The 6,146-nt window shown below is 35.0% G+C and overlaps 1 protein-coding gene across 1 annotated transcript in view; it reads right to left on the bottom strand.

Annotated features, from left to right (window-relative positions):
• Nucleotides 1-2,868: 2,868 nt before the first annotated feature.
• The window catches only part of MYNN (myoneurin), a 14,032-nt gene continuing 10,754 nt past the window's right edge, over nucleotides 2,869-6,146 (bottom strand). The window contains exon 6 of the transcript XR_014148085.1: nucleotides 2,869-6,143. The gene's annotated coding sequence lies outside the window, so the exon portion shown is untranslated. The remainder of the gene's footprint in view (nucleotides 6,144-6,146) is intronic.

Below are 6,146 nucleotides of genomic sequence, written 5' to 3'. Positions count from 1 at the left end.
AAAAGATGAACAAAATTGATAAAACTTTAGCCAGACTAATCAAGAAAAAGAACTCAAAATCAGAAATGAAAGATGAGTTAAAATGACACCATAAAAATATAAAAAATTATAAACAATTACTACAAAAAACTATATGCCAACAAATTGTACAACCTAGGGGCGCCTGGGTGGCTCAGTCGTTAGGCGTCTGCCTTCGGCTCAGGTCATGATCCCGGGGTCCTGGGATTGAGCCCCACATCAGGCTCCCTGCTTGGCAGGAGGCCTGCCTCTCCCTCTCCCACTCCCCCTACTTGTGTTCCCTCTTTCACCATGTCTCTGTCAAATAAAATCTTTAAAAAAAAAAAAAAATTGTACAACCTAGAAGAAAGAATTCCTAGAAACATACAATCTTCCAACTGAATCAGGAGGAAATAGAAAATCTGAACAGACCAATTAATAGTAACAAAATTGGACCAGTAATAAAAAACTCCCAATAAACAAAAGTCCAGGATCAGATGGCTTCACAGGTAAATTCTATCAAACATTTAACAAAGAGTTAATACTAACTATCCTCAAGCTATCCCAAAAAACAGAAGGAGAAAGTCTTCAAAATTCATTCTATGAGGCCAGCATTACCCTGATACCAAAACCAAAGACACTATAAAACAAACACAAAAAAACCTATAGGCCAATTATCCTTGATGAACATAAATGCAAAAATCCTCAATATTAGTGAACAGAATTCAAAAATACATTAAAAGGATCATTCACCATGATCAAGTCATATTTATTCCAGGGATGCAAAGATGGTTCAATACTTGTAAATCAATTGATGTGAAGTACATTAACAAAATGGATAAAAGTCATATGATCATCTCAATAGATGTAGAAAAAGAATGACAAAATTGAACATCCATTAATGATAAAAACTCTCAACGTGGGCATAGAAGGAACATCCCTCAACATAATAAAAGACATATATGACAAGCCCAAAGCTAATATCATAATGGTAAAAAGCTAAAGCTCTCTCCCCCTAAGATTAGAAACAAGGATGTCCACTTTCACCACTTTTATTCAGTATTGTACTAGAAGTCCTAGGCATAGCACTCAAGACAAAAAAATAAATAAAATAAAATAAAGGCACCCAAATTGGTAAGGAATAAGTAAAACTGTCACTGTTTGCAGATGACATACTATATATAGAAAACCCTAAAGATTCCACCAAAAAATTATTAGAATAAATGAATTCAGTTAAGTTGCAGGATACAAAATATAGAGATCTCTTGCATTCCTGTACACTAATAACAAAACAGCAGAAAGGGAAATTAAGAAAACAATCCTATGTATAACTATCAAAAATAATAAAATACTGGGATGCCTGTCTGGCTCAGTCAGAACAGCACGTGATTCTTGATCTTGGGGTTGTGAGTTTGAGCCTCACATTGGGTGTACAGCTTTCTTAAAAACATTAATAAAGGTTAAAAAAAAAAAAGACATTGATGAAAGAAATTGAGGACAACACAAACAAATGGAAAGATATTCTGTGCTCATGGATTAGAAGACTTAATATTTTTAAAATGTCCATATTACCCAGAGCAATCTACAGGTTTAATTGAATTCTTATCAAAATACCAATAGCATTTTTCACAGAACTAGAACAAAAAAATCCTAAAGTGTGTATGGAACCACATAAGACGCTGAATAGCCAAAGCAATCTTGAGAAAGAACAAAGCTGGAGATAGCACAATTTCGGAGATTTCAAACTATATGACAAAGCTACAGTAATCAAAACAGTATGGTACTGGCACAAAAACAGACACCTAGATCAATGGAACAGAACTGAGAGCTCAGAAAAAAACCCCATGCTTATATATGGTTAATTAACCTATGACAAAGGAGGCAAGAATACACAATGGATAAAAGACAGTCTCTTCAGGGTGCTTGGGTGGCTCAGCCAGTTAAGCATCTGCCTTCGGCTCAGGTCATGATCCCGGGGTCCTGGGATCAAGCCCCGCATCAGGCTCCCTGCTTAGCAGGAAGCCTGCTTCTCCCTCTCCCTCTGCCTGCTGCTCCCCCTGCTTGTGCTCTGTCAAATAAATAAAATCTTAAAAAAAAAAAAGTCTCTTCAATAAATGGTGTTGGGAAAACAGGACCACTTTCTTATACCATACACAAAAGTAAACTCAAAATGAGTTAAAAACCTAAGTGTAAGAGACCTGAAACCACAAAACTCCTAAAGGAAAACAGGCTGTAGTCTCTTGGACATCAGTATTAGTAGTATTTTTCTGGATATAGGTCTCCTCAGGCAAGGGGAAAAAAAGCAAAAATAAACAATTGGGACTATTATCAAACTAAAAAGCTTTTGCACCGTGAGAGAAGAATCAACAAAACAAAAAAGCAACCTACTGAATGGGAGAAGATATTTGCAACTGACATTATGATAAGATGTTAATATCCAAAATATATAAAGAACTCCTATAACTCAATGCCAAAAAACCCCCCAAATGATCTAGTTAAAAATGGGCAGAGGACCTGAATGGACATTTTCCCAAAGAAGACATACAGATGGCCAACACACATGAAAAGATGCTTAACATCACTAATCATCAGGAAAATGAAAATCAAAACCACAATTATATCACCTCACACCTATTAGAATGGCTAGTATCAAAAAGAGAAGAGGTAAGTGTTGGCAAGAAAAGTGTTGGTGTGGAAAAAAGGGACCCCTTATGGACTGCTAATGAGAATGTAAATTGGTATCACCACTACAGAAGACAGTATGGAGTTCCTCAAAAAAACTAAAAATACAACTACCATATGATCTAGCAATTCCACTTTTAGGTATTTACCCAAAGAAAACAAAAACACTAATTTGAAAAGATGCACCCCTATGTTTATAGCAGCTTTATTTACAATACCCAAGATACAGAAGCAACCTAAGTGTCCATCAACAGATGAATGGATAAAGATGTGGTACAGATACACAGTGGAATGTTACTCAACCATAAAAAAGAACGAAATCTTGCCACTGGCAACATCGATGGACCTAGAGGTTATGCTAAGTGAGACAGGTCAGATGGAGAAAGACAAATAACATGTGCTTTCACTTATATGTGCAATCAAAAACAAATGAACAAACACGAGACTCATAAACAACTAGTGGTTGCCAGAGGGGAGAGAGAGGAGAGGACAGACAAAATAGGTGAAAGGGATTAAGAGGTACAAATTTCCAAATGTATTAAAATAACAAGTGATGAGAATGAAAAAGTACAGCATAGAGAACATATTCAATAATATTGTAATAACATTGTACAGTGACAGATGGTAACTACACTTATCATTTTGTAATGTATATAATTGTCAAATCACTGTGTTGTAACCCTGAAACTAGTATGTCAACTATACATCAATTAAAATACAAAAGAAAAAAGGACTGGAAGGAAAAAAGAATAGAAACTAAAATTTTAACCATGGAGGGGAAAAAAAAAATCAAGGAATTAAACTAATTTGTTTTTAAAAAGAAAATATCATTAAGTAGTAAAATAGCATAAAAAGAAAAAGTCATTATAGGTATCCTAACTGAAAGTTGTCATGAAGTGGTAAAAAGGGTTCAGGTGGCAGACTGCCAGGGAATTTCAGGGGGTTTAGAAGTTGAAAAAATATTTTATATATTTAGGTAATTATGATTGTTGATACAATTTCACAAATACAGGCAAAGATATAATATAAACATATATATTACAAATACATATAAATATATGCTTTCTAAACAAGTCAGTAATGCCAGTGAACTTTTTAAGATCATTCTCTTTTAGAAGATGCCAGTAAAATTTTAATGATTTGATGGCAAATAACTACTGTTGTCCATGGCCAATCTTGTTTTCAAATTAAGATTCCTATGAGGAGGCAACAAACACTATGATGCTTTGCCTACAGACCTACATTCACAAATTTATTCACACATGCCAAGAAGAGGTTGCTTCATCTGAATGATTTACTCATCAAGCAAAGTGTGAAAAAAAGACATGTGGACAGTTTTAAAAGGGTACTTTAAATTAAGCTGAGGTTCTGCAGTCTAAAAGAAAATACCACCTATCTCCAGGTGTGGACAGGGAGGAGGTGGAATAAAGGCAGTGGTCGACTGTACAGCTATCAAAGTACTGGCCTTCACTTAAAGTATTGTGAATTCCTCATCATAGCTGTATTTATTTTTTTTAATTAGCATATCAAAAAATCACATCTGTCCACTTCTTTAGTAGATTAAACAATTAAGATCAATATCCCCTACTCACTACTTATTTTTGAAGGTTTATAGGTCTTTCCTTATAATTGGCACCTAACACCATGTTCCTATACTCCCTGGGAGGAATGAGGGGAGGGTGGGCACAGAGGGTAGTGGTGGCTACGTAAGGGGAAGAACATCTAATAAACTGTACGGGCATTATTTCACTTAATGTTACAGAGTCACTGAACCAGAAAAGACCTCAATGCCTTACCAAATCCATTCTCACGCTTTCAGAGATAATCTGAATCATCCAGGACAGGACAGATGGTTGCTATCAGGTTGAGTCTGTGCTGAAAAACAAAATCTTAAAACATGTGGAATTGGTTGAAAAATACATACTCAATAGTTCATGTTAATTAACAATGTGTGAAATGGATTTGAAGTTGTTTTCATTTTTTTTAGATACTGTTTATATGTTATATCAAAGAAAACTATCACAATCTGGTAATGGATTTCAGAAATAATATGACCTTCCATTGATGTGAAAATCATGTAAAAGATCTGCCAATGTTTACAATGGAACTAACAAAACTATACTGTATAGATTACAGAATTCTATAAATGATGTTGTGTATCCTGACACTTAAACTGACTGATTTTACTAGTTACTGATTTTACTTATTAGGTTTTATCAAACCTTACTTGGCAACATTCTGTGTGTTCAAATCTTATTTTAGTTCCATTTTAAAATCTCTGCTCTGCAGATATAAAGACTGGTCATTCTTTACAGAGTTCTTTTACATTAGCACATGCTAAATAGTCTAGAACTAAATAGCTGTATCTAAAAAGGCTATATATCCCAGGAAAATCAAACGTCTTTGTATTGTTAAAACTGCGATAGGAAATGAATAAAATCTTTTGTCTTTTAATCAAATTTGAAAATCTGCAGAATTTAATGGATGCAATAAAACCATGCTACAGGAAAAAAAAGAAAAGAAACATTTTAAACAACTGTCATTACATTTGTAAAACATTAAGGTGGTTAGGAAATGCTACACCTAGCAATTAGAGATCCAATAATTTCAGACTCAGGTAACCATATGACAAACCTCTTATACTTGAGTATCTGTCCAGAGAGTTAAGGAGAGTTTGTTAAACTACAGATGCTAAATCAGCATTTTTAAAGTGTGGAGCATCAGAACCACTGAGGCAAATGTTAAAATAGATTCTGAGAGTCAGACCTACTGAATCAAAACTTTTGAGGACAGTTTGGGTGATCTGCATTTTTACAATCCAGGTCTTTAATCTCATTAAAGTTTAAGAACCAATGCTCTGGTTTTCTTCATTCTTCAAATTTGTTTTTTTAATATGTACTTTTTAAAATGGAAGTATAGCAATCATTCAGAAAGTACACAAATTTTTTTTTTTAAAGTAGGCTCCATGCCCAGCGTGGAGCCCAATGTGAGGCTTGAACTCACAACCCTATGCTCAGGGCCTGAGCTGAGATCAAGAGTTAGATGTTTAACTGACTGAGCCACCCAGGCGCCCCTTGAAAAGTACACAAATCTTAAGTGAACAGGTAGATGAGTTATCACAAAGCTAACCCACCCGTCAGCCATGACCTAGATAAAGATAGTAAATGCCATAGGCTTCCCAGAAGCTCCTCCAACCTTCTTTCAATAGGAAACCACTCTCCTGCCTTCAAACACTACAGAGTAGTTTTGCCTGTTTTTGAATTTTATATAAACTGAATCTTAGAGTACACACTATTTCTGACTTCTTTTGTACAACATTAATGTGATTCATTCATGTTTAATGTGGCAACAGCCCATCTTTTATTGAAGTATCTGTAATATGCTGGGTAGTAGAGGAGTTTACAGGATTCTGGAAAGAGGTGGCCTCATCAGGCTAGGTAGGGCACAGTCACACAAAAGTAAACCTT

The sequence above is a fragment of the Leptonychotes weddellii genome, chromosome 1 (genome assembly GCF_054177405.1).
Source record: "Leptonychotes weddellii isolate Sample4059 chromosome 1, ASM5417740v2, whole genome shotgun sequence".
Lineage (NCBI taxonomy): Eukaryota > Metazoa > Chordata > Mammalia > Carnivora > Phocidae > Leptonychotes > Leptonychotes weddellii.
Note: the sequence above shows the minus strand (reverse complement) of the source record. Positions and strands in the feature narration are given on the sequence as shown.